We start from the raw sequence: 14963 nt of genomic DNA on the forward strand, positions 1-14963 counted from the left end.
TCCTGGGGTCTCCTTTGGGCCCCGATTCCTCCCTGGAAAGTCGCCTTGTCGACGGTCGGGACTTAGTCTCTGCGCCATTTTCTTTTTCTCCTCTCTTCTCTGTGGCTTTCTCTCCTTCTCCTCCTCCCCGAGCTGCCGGAGAGGAGCCTTCTACAGGCACCCGGCGGCAGTCCTCGGCCCCCAACCCCTTCTTAATGGGGAAAGGAAAGCGAAGTTTTTAACTAAAATAAATGCCCGAGCTGTTTTGTTTTGTTTTTTTTCCTTTTTTTTTTTTTTTTTTTTTTTTTTTTTATCGTAGTAGCCTCCCTCCCCCCACTGCTCCCCGTCTCTGTTCCTTTCAGGGAATCCCTCCCTTCCCCTAAAATGAAAGGTGATTGCAACATGTTGCTCTTTTAAAAGAATCTGCTGCATCCATTTTAAGATCGGTCTAGCTGCTTTCCTTGCTATTTAATTGATGTAATTTCACCTTGTTGGGTGGAGCGTCTTAATTAAAATAAAAGCCCCCATTAAAAAAAAAAAAAAAAAGAAAAAGGCAAAAAGCAAAACGGTGTAGACAATTCCAGAAAGGTAGACAGCATTGCTTCAGAAAGTTTGCAAGCTAACTGCTCATTTTTATCAAAAACATGAGTCCTTTAATTTGATATATATTTATATATGAATGTATGCACTTCTATGCCTCTATATATTTATGTTTCTATATATTCACATATAATATTTTCAAATCAGCCTGATGGCTGCTAACTTTTTTTCATTGTTTATTCACTTTTTTTTTTTTTTTTTAAGAAGCAAGCTAATTGCAATCCCCCTCCAGGTTGGTAGGTGTCAAATTGAAGGGCTTAATCAGGGTGGAGGGGAGTTAAGGACATACAACCTACCTTTGTGTGTGTGTTATTGTCACTGCTTGGGATGTGTAAGGAACTCTGAGCTGTCCTTTGACTGGTGAGGTGGTAGAGGACAAAAAAACCCCAATGGTTAAAGAGATCTGCTTGGCTTCTGCTGGTTTTTAGCTTGCTTTTCTGGATGATGCCCATGTGCCTTGTTGCTTTGTAGGCTCCTGTGTGTAAATATTTACAAATCTACACTGGCGTACACCTTTCTGTCAGTTCATTGGAATGTGATTGTATGTGTGCAGTAGCAGCTGGCAGCAACCAATATGCAGGTTTTGAACTTTTTATTTCCATTTCAAGCCTATAGCAGGGTGCTCTGAATAATCCTTTACATCAAAAAGGGTGCAGAGGCTTTCCCAGAAGTGCAGGAGTAGCTCTTGAAGCAACTTAAACATGTATTTCAATATTTCTTATGCTGAGAGATATTTGGTCATCTTTGTTTAAGGAAAAGTACTCCTAGGTAAACTTAAGTAATGGACCAGTTTACAAAGGGGAAATGTTCCCTGTTTGTCCTTTCTGCTCCAGCTTCCAGTGAATCTGGGAACCTGGGTTTTTTCTCTCTTGTGACAATGTGCTGTTTTATACTTTTAAGAGTTTTATACATGCAGCACTTAAACCTCCTCCAGTTTATATCTACCACGTGTTGGAGGAATTCAGTACAGAAATTCTGAATAAAACTCCCTGATAGAAAAACAGAATACTCAACAAAGAGTCCACACTCAACAAATTCCTGCCAGTGTAGGTATTGTCACCCTTTTACTCCTATTGTAAATATTTTATGGCAGTCGTGTAACATCACTGTGACTGATCAAAGGCCCTTAAAATCCAGAATCCTTTTCAGCACTGAAAGGTGCATGTAACCCTGTTAGTCTTGTTAAGGGAAGAATGCTGAATAGATGCTGTCTTCTCTGACCATGACTGATCTTTCTGAAAACCTGTCACCTCTGCTTGCCCTGAGTACTGTTTCCTCTGCATAGGAATTCTGTGCACTTCTCTGGTGGGAATTGTCACAAGTGAATCTGAGAACAATGTCTTTTAGGTGTAGCAGTAAGGCTCTAGCTTTTATATTCTTGTTTTGATCCTATTTAGTGGCAAAGATTAGGAGTGGGTGGTAGGAATCTCAAGTACTTTTTTTTTTTTTTTTTTTCCAGATACGTAAAATTGGTTTGTACTTTGGTTATTGTTAGGCAGCACTTAACAGTAAAGCCAAACTCTCCTTTTACACAGCCATTTTTTCCTCTTTCATTTGGGGAAGGGAAGTTTTTTCTGGGGGCTGATACTGCCTCATCCTAAATGTTGAATATATCAGTAAACATTTTTGTTATTAAAAATGTTTTGGGTGACTTCTGGTTAGTGTATCAGTAACAGAGCAGCTGGACCACTTTGAAGCTTCTTCTTGTTACTGGTGTTCATATCTGGGTCAGTGTAGAGGCTGCCTGGTGTGGGGATGGCACAAGGTGTTGCAGCTGAAGGAAGGTGGGTGGGGGTGAATCTGCTGTCCCATTGCAGGTCACCAAGGAGCACCCTGGTTGTAGCTGAGAGCTTGGATCTGATTACACACCCGTTTCATTGATAGCAAGGGTAGTGTTGGGTATGAGAGAGGATGCCAGCAGTAAATATGTGTTCCTGGCTATTAAATGTCATTAAATAGCCAGGTCACTCCAAGCAAGAGTGTCCTGGGCAAATTCCAACTTGGGTAATTGCATTCAGTCTCAATATCCAGATACTCCCTCTTGTTTAATTTGGCTGTAGTGGGTGCTTTTTTCACCTTAACTGTATTTTTAGCATCAGCACGCACTGCAAAGAATTTTCCATGTTCAGCCCTAGCAGTGCCTGTTTGCAAACCATCCCGAAAACAGTGTTTGCTGAAACAGCAAGCCCTTTTTTGCAAGTAGCATCCTCACAATCTTACACATTGTAGAAGGGAAATGGTAGGATAAAACTGTTACTTCCAAGTACAATTTGGTCATTGAGAATAAGCCCTTCTTGACAGATACAAATCTTGAGCCACAACTGTGTACTCAGAGAGGGGATCGTTCTGATGGTTTTTTTTTTCCTCACTTGGTAAAATTGCAGATCACTTCAGTTGCAAAATCCCCTTGGATGCTGCTGAGTTTTGCCTTTAAGAGCTTTGTTACTAAGGCTGAACATAACAACCTTGTGCAACTTGAGAGTAAAAGCAATTTATCTTGACTTCCAGTTCTCCCATTGTGTTTGCAGAATGCAGTAGGTAAAAATTATTTGTGTTTGCAAAATAATCAAATTGTGTTCCAAAGGGATTAAATTCCACTAAATGCTCCTAGTGTCTTGGTTGTTCAGCAGTCTGTGATCAAAACTGGTGTGTGAAGACACCACTAAGCAGAGTATTTAGAGGAACAAATGGGAAGATCAACTTGGCCAATAATGTTAAGATGCAGTTTGAAGCCAGCATCACTGTAGTAACCATTACATTGTATTAAGAAGACTCAGTTGTGAATTTGACTGCCCAATGTCATTGAGATGGCTTCTGGGCATCCAACATGCTTGAAGGAAGGTTTTATTTAAGCAGTTTTCCAATTTTAAACTGTTAAATGTTTGGAGGGAGGAAAAAGAAGGCCTTACTGCTGCAGCATCTTATCAGAACCTGGCAGGTTTTTTATGTTGGCCTGAGTTCTCTTGTAGCACCTCTGTTATGTATTGGGGTGCAGATAGGAAGGGGGGGAGCGAGCGAGAGGGAAATTGAATTAAGTAGCAAGAGTGCTGCACAATTTCAGCACATTTTGTGTTTTGCATTAAATTCCTGTGTGGCAGAAAGGTGGGGGCGATTTAAATGCTAACAAACTGAGAAGCAACATAATGGAGATCCTTACTTTTTTTTTTTTTTTTTTTTTTTTTTTTTTTTTTTTTTGCTGATGGTGAAACAGTCTGGTGGAGACCAGATTTGTCCTTCCTTTCTGCTGCTTTGTTGCACCTTCTGGATGGGTGAGAGTTTTCTGTAGGAGAGCAGGGGCACTGCTGACAGGGCTCTGTGTGCCTCAGTGCTGCTGTGGGAGCTGCTCTCCTCAACACTCCTGATGAAGTTGGGAAGCTCGGAGGTGAATTCCTGTGCTCTGTGTCCTGTGCCTGTCAGGATGAAACTGTCTTCTAACTTCCACTGGGAACATGTCACAAATGCCTTTAAATGTCAAATGTTTGGCAAGGCACCCAAAATACAAAAGGTAGTTAATGGTATCTAGATGAATCTTGATATATCTGCTGAAAATTTCCATTTTTTTTTTTTTTTTTTAATCCATGGAGATGTGAATCCTGGGGACTGTAATCTGTTCCCTCCAACACAAGCCTTGAGTCACTCCTTGCCTTCCCTTCCAGACTGCAGTGCTGGGTGATGAGCCTGCATTGTAAGAAGTGCTGCCCACAGCCTCAGAACAATAGTAGGGTAGTTTTAAGTCAGAAACCACTAAGCTATTTTTTTCTTTATTTAGTTTAGAAGTATCCCACAGCAGACTCCAATTTCTGAAAAATTTCTTCGTTTTGTTTTTGCATTGGTCTGCAGTAAGTTTGCAGCAGTCTGCTGCAAGGCTTGTGGAATGTAACAGTGCAGGCTTCCTATGGGAATCCTTGGATCCTTACATTGGTTCTGACTCCCTTCTGAAATGCAGGCTCAGGAATGTAAAGAAATGTATTGTTTGTTAGCTGCTCTTAAATATCATGTGCAACCAAGCTGTTGGCCTCTGTTTTCCCAGCAGTAGCCTCTGAAGGGCTTTGCTAGAGACCTTGAGGTCTGTTGTGTTAATTGTTCTGACACATTCAGCATTCAGGTTAAAATTTAATGGGTGTCTTGTGGGAGTGGGGAGTTGAATGGATTTCTGGTAGCTGCAGCCAACTTTTGCTTTTTGGTAAAACTCAGCAGAATTACCTAAATGTGCTGGAAGATGTGTTTTGGGGGTTAATGGCCTGTGTGCTTCCTACTTCTGGCAGATTTTCTTAAGCTGTTTTCCTTTTTGCTACAGTGTTAAGCAATATCTGTTATTAACACGCTATCAGGGCTACTTTGTTTACTTTGTAAAACATGAAAACAATTTAACCAAGGGACCAACGTGAGAGTGAGGGGTTTTATATGGCTTCACACAAATTAGTCACACAGCTCATAAACGTGATTGAACACAAATTCAGATTTAATTTCATTTACAACTGTGACTTCAGATATTTGTTGGGTAGTTCATTGAATTCCAACCTCCCGAGTTGTTCTGTCAGCAGAAACTGCAATAATACATAATTATAGCAAGTACTTAACATCTCATTGACTGAGATTCCTCTGTTAATGATTTCACTGGATTCCTGTTAAAGTAATACCTGCTGAAATAGCACAAGCCACTTCCCCATTAGAGAAGAGGCTCTGAGTCAGATTCTTACCGGAGTTTAAATTTAAATTGCTGTTGTTACGGTACAATCAGTAGTGCTCTGACACAGTGTATCTGTTTTTTTGTTATTGGACTGAAGGGCTCTAGTGATACAGTGGCTATTTAAGAAAAGGATAATTCAATCTAAAATGAGTGGAGATTTTTTTTTTTTCCCCTATTGCTTTTCAGTATCAGATAGTTTTTTTCAAGTCTTCTAGAGCCAGTTGTGCTAATATAATTTTTCATATCCTGGTGAGACATTTGGTCATTCAGAAATATGTATTGTTTTTTTTAAACTGAGCTGCCCTCACAGCTGCCAGTTTTATAGAAACTGCTCCAAGTTTTATAGAAAGCCTCACACTTTGAAGCACGGGAGCAAAATGCTCTTTAGCACTCTGTATTCTGCTCCTGCCTGTAGCTTTCAAGGACTGTGCCTTAGGTTAGTTGTTGTAGAAATTGGTGTTTATCACCTTGCTTTTGTGGGGCTGTTTCATTGCACTGAGCAGCATATGACCATTACACCCTTCTCCCTGCATGCCTCTCCCTTCCGAGCTGTTTAGCACTGTCAGGGTTTAAACATGTCTCACAGTTAGATTTCAAAATACCTCCCCCTGCTAAGAGAACAGGAGAAGGTTATGGAGTTGCTGTTTCACCAGCTGACCTGCTCTTCTGAAAGAACAGCTGGACATCAGTTTGAAACCCAGGTTCCCAGCTACAGTAGGATTATTCCTTTCAAACAGCATTTCCAGTGCCTGCTGTCCTTGCTCTGTCTGCTCTAGGGAGCTCCCTCTACTTGTGCCTCTGGTGGCTTCCACTGCCTCTCACTGGTTGAACATTGGAATGAATACAGTGTTGAAGTGCTGTTCTGGGCAGAGCAGAGACTTTTTTGCTTCAGGCTCCTGCTATTTAGTAGTTCAGCTGAAAAAGTTTCAGTAGTGGTTTCCCTGTGTGTAAGAGACTACAGTATTTTTAGCACAGCTTTTGTTAAAAATGTCCTGGCTGACATAAATACTAAATAGTTCCAATGGATTTAATCAGATTCATAGTTAGAAACATTTTTGTCTTGAATGCTGGCTTTTTAAACTAGTGATTATAAAGTGTGAGCTGCAGTAATATCTTCTGATGTCATAGGGAGGGTTAGGACATTTGGAAGGTGATGCAGAAAGAAAGGGTGAAGTTAATTTTGTATTCTTGTGACTTGTGAGGTATAAAGAGCAGTAGAAGGTTGCTGTTGGCTTGAGAAACACAAGCATAACGTGCATATTTTGTAGCTGAAATTTGGATGCAGAATTTGACTTTTGTAGCTACTCAGCTGATGAACAAGTGAGAGCTCCAGACCTGAGCATGAGAGTGGAGAGCATGGAGCTGCAGTCACTCATCCTGAAACTTGTTGTTTGGAACACTTACTTAACATGAATGATTCTTGGGCTTCTCTGAGTTAAAAGTTGGATTTTGTTAAATCTCAGTCTTTGTTGTTATGTCAGCAGAAGCAGTGTCATGAAACAGTTTCGTGTTGGTTCTTGCAATAAATGGGATTCTGGGCTATCCTGCAGCACAGTTGGTGGAGATCATACTTGGTGAGGAAGTGGGAGACCTTAGCATTTAGTTCCCTATTAACAGCAGGTGATAATGATGGGGTCCTGTAATGAGGAAAGATGAGTAGAAGAAGGACAGTGGTTCAAATACGAATTGCCTCACAAATTGGGTAGAGTGTTATTGCAAAGTTCTAGTGATGTTTTACATCACCTCAAGGCCTATTAGTCCACTAGAATAATGTACTCTGCACAAAAAAGAATTAAGGGGCTGAGAGCACTCATGAGGATTATGTTTGACACTGTTGCTTCACCCTGGGGAAATTTCCTTTGTTCATTGCAGTTGCTTAAATCTCAACAGCTTCACTTGAAGATGGTCACAGTAGTAGTCAGCTTGCACTTACTAACTTGTACTGACAGCTGCTGTGTGTTTTGAAACTGCCTGTTCCCAACAGAAATGAGTCACTGGGATGGACAGCATTGAGCATGCTTTACCCTGGTGTTGGAATCCTTTGGAGGTGAGGGCTGGAAAACGTCTGAAATGCAGATCTTGATGGGCTGGGGGCAGTGCAGGCTCAAGCATGGGAGACACAGCAGAGAAGTTATAGGTGGTTGTCATTCAGCCCCAACAGACAGTCCCTCATAAAGAAAACCAACCTGTGTCTCCACCTGAAGTTTGAAGACAGTAACTTCTGAAATTGGGATGATTGCAGGGTAAAGAGGTACAGCCACTGGGAGACTGTTTTATTAGAAGGCCTCTGTCAGTTCTAGAGCCAAAAGTTGCTTCCCACAAAGCTTCTGATGAGTGGATCTTTTTTAGATTCCTTATTGATATTTTTGACATGGATGTATTTGTTCATGTTCACAAGTTTACCATGTGCCTTGTGCAGTTGTGAGCTGTGTGGGTGGGCCTGTATATATTTTTATCTTATACCTTTGTCAGAGAAGAGTTTTGTAAGGAGTGTTAAAAAGGCAATGGCTTTCTCCTTTAGCAGCATTGCAGAGGGCTCCTTCAAAATTCTGCTCAGCATAGATGGTTGCTTGTTTAAGACAGATGGAAACTGATGGCATTCATTGCTGCAGCAGAGTGATTCTGCAGCTGGCTGTATCTTTCCATGAGTGAAAAGAGATTGATTTCTGCCTCAGGAAACCTTGGAGTGTACTTGCAGCTTCACTAAAATATTTTGATCAGTCTGTGTAACTCATCTTTAGTTGGGTCATACCTGTGTCCACTGATACCATCTAAGTGCCTGTTACATCTCATCAGCTGCAGCCTACAGCTGACATAGTATTTTACAGACACACATTATTTAACAGAGAGTAAAACTTTATTTGGGGGAGAAAGACTCTTAAATTCTCAGTGAAGGCATAGGTCTGATTCCTCAAGATGTCCCTTTTTATCCCATAATGCTATTTTCCAGTTATTTTTTTTTAAAATAAGATCCTAGGGACTTGTAGTACTTATTTCTCTGGAATGAGTTTTGGAATGAGCATTTACCAAATGTTTTGTAATTTCTCAAGTGTTGGACTCCCTCCACTGCTCAGTGTTATTGCATGGGGTTGGGGGTTGTCCTGTTTCCATCCAAATGTCTGTCAGTTTGGTACAGCTAGAAGATGTGTGGCAGTGTCTACATGGAACACTTTTCAAAAATTTTTAAAAATAAAACTTGGCTTAGTGGTAAAAACTCAAGGAAATAGTTAATAGGAATGAAGCAATACCCAATTACAGGTAGCTTTTGATTTTTCCTGGCATTTGCCACTTAACTCCAATCTTTTTCCTATCACTGCTTCTGACACATCAGAATATGAACTTGTGGAGTGTTATCCGAGAGCTTTTTCCTCCTTTATTTGCCATTTTCCTTCTGCACATCTTTCCAGTCTGAATGACAGCATGGTAGCTTTTCACTTGTATGTAACGTGGAACAGATGAACCATCTGTGAGGGCCAGGGCACTGTACTTTAGTTGAACTTTTTCTCAATGGCAATGTATTACTGTTCAGGGCTTATATTCCAGTATTTGAACAAGGGCCAGACCTGTCAAAACAGCTGCTCATCTTCCTCTGAAGTTGCAATTACTTCTTTTGGAGAGTGGCCTAAAAAGATCTTTAAGGGGAGAGGGTGAGGAAGAAATGAACTCTCAGTTTCTGTGGTTTTTTTTTTCCTTTGGAAATGCTGTAAGTGTCTGTTGCAGATTATCTGGCAACAGTTTTGAAAAAACACGGAGTGGTCTTGTAACTGCATTGCAGAGTTTTGTGGAATGAGGGTAGCACAATGAAGAGGCTTCTCTTTTTGTGGTCTGCAAGCAGAGTTTTAGGAGGAGAAATGTACAGATGGTGGCAGAGGACAGACTGGGATGTGCCTGGTGAGGTGAGATGTGATGTGCTGAGCAGGTAGGAGAGCTGACTGCCTTCATCTCCTCTGCAGTCAGGATGCAAGTCAGAGAGAGGTAGGTGAGTGCTTTCTGTCCTTAGGGAGCTGAGTAGCTAAGGAAGCAGCAGTTCTTCCTTCAGCTTCTGGTGCTGTGTGATGCTGTGTTGCCACCTATCAGTGTGCTCTGAGTTCCTTGGTGCTCTCATCAGGCTACGTGAAGATGAAGGGATGGATGTGAAAGGAGAGTGCTGAAGCTGAGCACTGGGGAGGGATGTTCTGTCACACATGGACACTGTCCCTGGGATTGAGGCTCTTTGTGCTGTACTTATCCTGGCCTAAGGCCTTAGTGAGGCCATGCTGTTTAAATAGGCAACACAGTGGGAAAAGAGAGAGTACTATGCTCTTCTCAAAGGTGGAGAAACAAGATCAGAGTGGGAGTGATTTCTTCCAGCACAGAAATAGATATAAAGCTGTCTGGACTAAAATTCAGTTCCAGCTTGGACCTTTGGTTTTGCTTTTGAATTCTTCAGCTGAGGTAGTTAGCAAAGGGCAACACAAAAAGCAAAACCAGAAACAACTTCAGCAGCTTTTAGCGTATGTTGTAATTTTTTTTCTTAAATGCAGAACTCACCACAGGAGCTAAAACCTGCATTTTGTTTTCTGTGGTACTAAATTATTTCACATATACTGAAACGTTGCATGCTGGCTTTTTCCATTAATGAAATCACTGGATTTACAATAGGGAGATCAGTGATTTCCTAATCTGTGTGTGGGGTTCTGGTATCCAGTACTCTTAGGATTAGTCTCATGAACCATACACCTTGGCTTGAGTGCCTCTGAACTGTGCCTTGAGCAAGAGGAAGATCATATTTATTATGTCTTCTGCTTGTGAATGCCAGCAAGTGTGTGAGTAACATCAATTATTGGAGAGATAAAACAGCCAGGATGGGAGGTACCAGTTTTAACTTGCCTAAGAAGGTACACTTACAAGTTAGCTGAGCACTCTGTTTTAATCTGGCCTTTTGGGGAACGAAGCAGAAGCTCTTTGGAGATCCATGGGAGGGAATGATTCACTGGAACACAAGCAGCATGTACAAAATGGAGGGATGGAGTGCAGTGCTAGTGACGTACCCTGAGGTCTGTGCTCTGGAGTTAATGACCACCAGATGGGGAATAAAAAGCTGCCTGCTTTTCTTTTGGGGACCAAGAATGTCATTGAAGATGTTAAGATGTTGTAATGCCTCTTGTGCACAGGAAATGCCCCTATGTGTGGATCAGAGTAGGTGTTCCTTATTGGTGTTTCCCCCTGATGCTTAGCTTTTAGCATTAGTTTTGACTGAAGATTAGATTCCTTCACTTTGGAAATAGTGCACCTAAGGTGTAAAGAACAAAAAGTCTTGAGTGCTTTCTGGCAGTAGAAAAAGTAAGGTGCAAGTTGTGTTCCAGCACACAAGTGTATATTTCCAGAAGACTACAAATAAAATGCAGGAGATGAACTCTTAACAGTGACCTTGATTAACTTCTGCAGTGCACAGTCCTGTTGTAGGTGTCATCTTGATCCATCTTTGTAGTAAAGCAACAATAACACAGGGTATCAGTGCTGTTAAGTCTGATATTTGTCATACTGGAGCTGTGTAGGTGTTTGGATTCCTTTGTCTTGCTCCAACAGATCGGAGCATCTCTTCAGCTGTCCAGGATGGATACCTTTGGATTTGAATGTGGATAATATGCATTTTTCAAGAGCCTTTTTCACTTTTGTTTTTTTAATATCCTCCTGTGTTCTTCCTACTCCAAAGCCAGGAAGCCTCTCAGAGGAGCTAACATCTTGTCTGAGTCATAATATCATAGCTGGGGATGTCACCTGCTCTTCATTTGGGAAGGATGAGCAAGCTGTCCTTGAAATACCTGTTTTCATGAGTAGCTACAGTCTTCTAATTTAAAATATGCTGCTCTCTGGAGTTTTATACCTGTCATAAAGAATGTTTGTCTTATATCATCAAGTTAGGCTTACTCAGCATCATATTTATGTAAGGGAAGCTTCTTTCTAGGTTTTAGACTGTTCTAATTGTCTAGAGGTAAAGAGGAAAGTACAGCTTGGCACTGGATGCTCTGTGCTTTAGTGTTGTTTGCTCCAGTCTGTAGCTTCTCTTGCAGAGGGTGGAGGCTGCAGGTAGCAATCAGCTGCCTATCCCAGTAATTTAGTTCTTAAACTGAATCTTGGGGAAGAGGCACTCAAATTGATCAGTCCATCAGTTTCTCATTTCACAGATGAAGATACTGAGTTGTCATTCTTCAAGCATTGCCATCTGTGTCTGACATGTTTGCCCCTTGCCTAGCCCTGTTGTTGAGACAGAAAAGTGAATTTATTGTTAAGCCACAGCCTGAGTTAAAATATTCTGTCTGTGTCTGTGAGCAGAGACCTCTTACAGCACTTACCTGGTGCAGTATTTGCCTCTTCCAGGAGTCTGATAGATTTTTCTCTAAAGCTGCCAGCTTCATTTTTGCACACCAACTGAATCTGTTCTGCCTGCAGGTTAGCAAGCAGGTTACATGGGATGTGGGCAGTGGTGATTGCTTCTTCAGCAGGGGGATTTGATCTCCTAGGAATTCATCTCTGCTTGGGCTTTGCTTGTTGCTCATCAGTGTATGGTTAGAATGAGAAATGATACAAACACCCCATCCCTGTTTCCAAAGGATTGGGAGGTTTACAAGGTCTTGGTGTAGTGAAACTGCAGTGTGTATTTTTTTAGTGGATTCTTTTACAGTAAATGAAGCTGTGGAGCTTTGTATTGTGGAATGAGTCCCCTGTAGTTGTATTTCACAAGAACACGAAGCAGTGTTCAAAACAGATGTGAGCCTCCTTTATTAACAGCAGAATGAGTTTGGGTTTAATTTCAGTTCTTGTGCTTTTTCTTCCCTTTTGTACATACCCCACCCATCCATCCAGGGACAGGAGCCTCATGGTCAGAATCTAATCCAGACTAAGAAACCTTCTATCTGAAAGGGAACTCGTTAGTGTGTACCTCAAGGAGTCTTCTTTGCCTGTTATCACTGTGGTTGTGTTTCGGGAGGGCCATTAATCTGGGGAAAGGAACACTTCTCAGTTTCATTTGTGTAGAGAAGTTCTAGGGAAGATGTCTACTGACTTGCACATGGCAAATATTTACTTTTGAATGGAGCAGATATATGCTTTTTGATTATTTTTTAAATATTTTTTTCCTAAGCTGAATTTGTGTAATGTCTTTTTGTGTTGTTAATCTCAGGAGAGCTCTGGAATTAGTTTCAGCAATTAGCTCTGTACCAGAACAGAGTTAAAGCAGCCCTCACTTCAGTTGTCTTTCCTCAATACTGAAATAAGTGTTGTTTTTTTTTTAAAAAACAAACTGTACATGTACTACAAAGAAGTATGTCGGTGATCTTTATCATAGTTGCTTCAGAGACTGGAAAGGTAAGTTTTCCACTAGTTTTCACTTCAAACATCTGTTATACATAAGAACTTTCTTCTAAGCATCCATGAAGTGTTTGAAGGATAAAAAATGAATGAAGATTTGTGTCATTCCTGGGTTTCCCATAGGTCTCAAGTTGGTGTCATTTGGTCAGCAAGTGCCAGTGGTACTTGCTCAGTTCTTCATCCCATGAGCTATTTCTTAACTGTCTTCTCCCCACCCTCAGGTATCCAAATAGTGTATCAGGCAGCATGGTCAGTGCTTTGCTGCAGGTATGTGATTTCCCAAGGTGTGTGATACTCCAAAAAGGCATCAATTCAGAAATAGGTTGTCAAGTGAGTTTGTTTTCTAAGTGTCAAATGATGTTTCCTCCCTGATTTCCCTTGCACTTAATCAAACCAGAAATACTCCTGTGCATCAGATGTGTGTGTGAGTTCATGAAGCAACTTCTGATGCACTCTTTGGTGGGACAGCTTGACATTAACTGCACTCTATTCACTATAGTCAGTCAGATTTTTCTGGGAATATGATGCTTGGTATTAGCAGGCTGTCTCCGTGTTTTTCTTGTTTGTGGTTATTTCTTTCAGTTAAAAGAAAAAAAACCTTGGAGTTTCTGTATCAGGGAAGCCATCTTACTGTAAAGACAGACAAGGTTCTAGTATTTGTTACAGAGACTGTAGTGACAGAAAGTATTTTGGTTTGTATTTTAATCTCGAGGTAACTTTAAAGTCTCTTGTTGTGAAAACCCATGTTGAACTGGTTTTCTGGTGCTCGATCCTTTCTGGAGCAGGATGCTGAGCTGTTTCACCTCTTAGAGATGCAAACAAATTTCCTTAGGAAACCAGGTCAAACTTGCATTGTCTTCAGCAAATTTGGGGTACTTAGCACACCATCCCTAGAAGAGAAATGGTACTGCTAAAATCTGTTACTTGACTTCAGTTTTATTTATCTTTTTTCTCTTTTCTCTTGACCTCTCCCTGCATCTGCTTTGTTTTGGAGATGGCATGTGAAGTAAAATACTTCTGTGTCATTAGCTGATTTTCAGAATGTTATTCCTATTCACTCTTTCTTTGGTATCAGAGCTACTCATCACTCAGTTTTCCCCACTTACAGGTTTTACTTGGTTGAGCCACAATCATTAGCTCAAGACTGATTTGTGTTTCACTACTGGTGCCTTTTTAAGTCTCCTAGGATCGAGTAAAAGAGGATCCCAGGAAAAGAGGGGAGTTTCTTCTGGAGTGCAGGAAATGAAGATAATTGCCAGCTGTAAGCCAGATCCAAGTTCAAAACCAAACTGGTACACTTCAAAACTTGCAAAAGTGTCTCTGGAATGCATGCAGTCTCTAGCAGGTTAATCGTGTTCAGGGGTTGCAGTTTCAGAAACCACTGGAGCTGCTGTGCTCTTTTGAGTCAAACAGCACTTTCACTCCCAGCAGTGGTTTATCTGGCCCAGGCTTGAAATATGTGGAAGAGGAGGATAGGAGAGAGCTGTACAGCTGCTGCTGCTGCTCTGGTTGCATTGGAGCAAATTCCTAAATCAGCTGAAGTGGCTACAGCTTTTGAGGTGGTAGTAGTCCCTGAAGTAAAATTCATAGTAAATTTACACAGATGCATTGATTTTTATATTGACTCGAGTAAGAATCACAGTAACCTTTTAAAAATTTCTCTGAACATATATGAAACTGGCAGCCAAGAAACTTGTAAAAATAGTTTTTCCTAACCTTACAGTTGAATCATTCAGGAATAAATTATCAGGTTGTAAATAGACTTAGATGTTCCTCCTGTTTCCTTTGCCTATTTCTGCTGTGAAGTAGTCAAGTGAAAAAAAACATTTTAATTTTTTCTTTGGAATACTTCTGAATAAACTATATAACTTGTTTTTCTCATTTTGCATTGTATTAAAGAGGAATAAGAAAATATTAAATCCCTGTGGCTTTTCTGTAGTGCTTACAGGTTTTTTGAGCACGTTTTTATGTGTCACCAACCAGCCTCTTTTATAATAAATAATGCTAGCTTTCATGTTCAGAAAACTTGAAAATAAAGACTGTGATCATATTGTAGTTGTAAAGCAGAACCTCCGATATGATTGAAGTCATTATTTAAGCACTTGGGAATTCCAAGTGCAGTGATAAATGAACTTTTGATGACACTGCACCTGCAGCATATTTCCTTCAGTTTAAACAGCTCATTGAGGTACTATGATAATAGAAGCAATCTGGAAGCTGAAAAAAAAAGTTAACTTCTCATACCTAGTTATTTCTGCATAGGTAAATAAAGGGCTACTCTTAAAACTGAGGAACAAGGTAACCAAAAGCAATTGGTTCAGCTCAATTTCCAGGGATTATGCTA

At 40.7% G+C, this 14963-nt stretch overlaps 1 protein-coding gene across 3 annotated transcripts in view; it reads left to right on the forward strand.

Annotated features, from left to right (window-relative positions):
- TOP1 (DNA topoisomerase I) overlaps positions 1–14963 on the forward strand; it is a 64254-nt gene that overhangs the window by 1137 nt on the left and 48154 nt on the right. The gene's annotated exons all lie outside the window — the stretch shown is intronic.

The sequence above is a fragment of the Heliangelus exortis genome, chromosome 16 (assembly GCF_036169615.1).
Source record: "Heliangelus exortis chromosome 16, bHelExo1.hap1, whole genome shotgun sequence".
NCBI lineage: Eukaryota > Metazoa > Chordata > Aves > Apodiformes > Trochilidae > Heliangelus > Heliangelus exortis.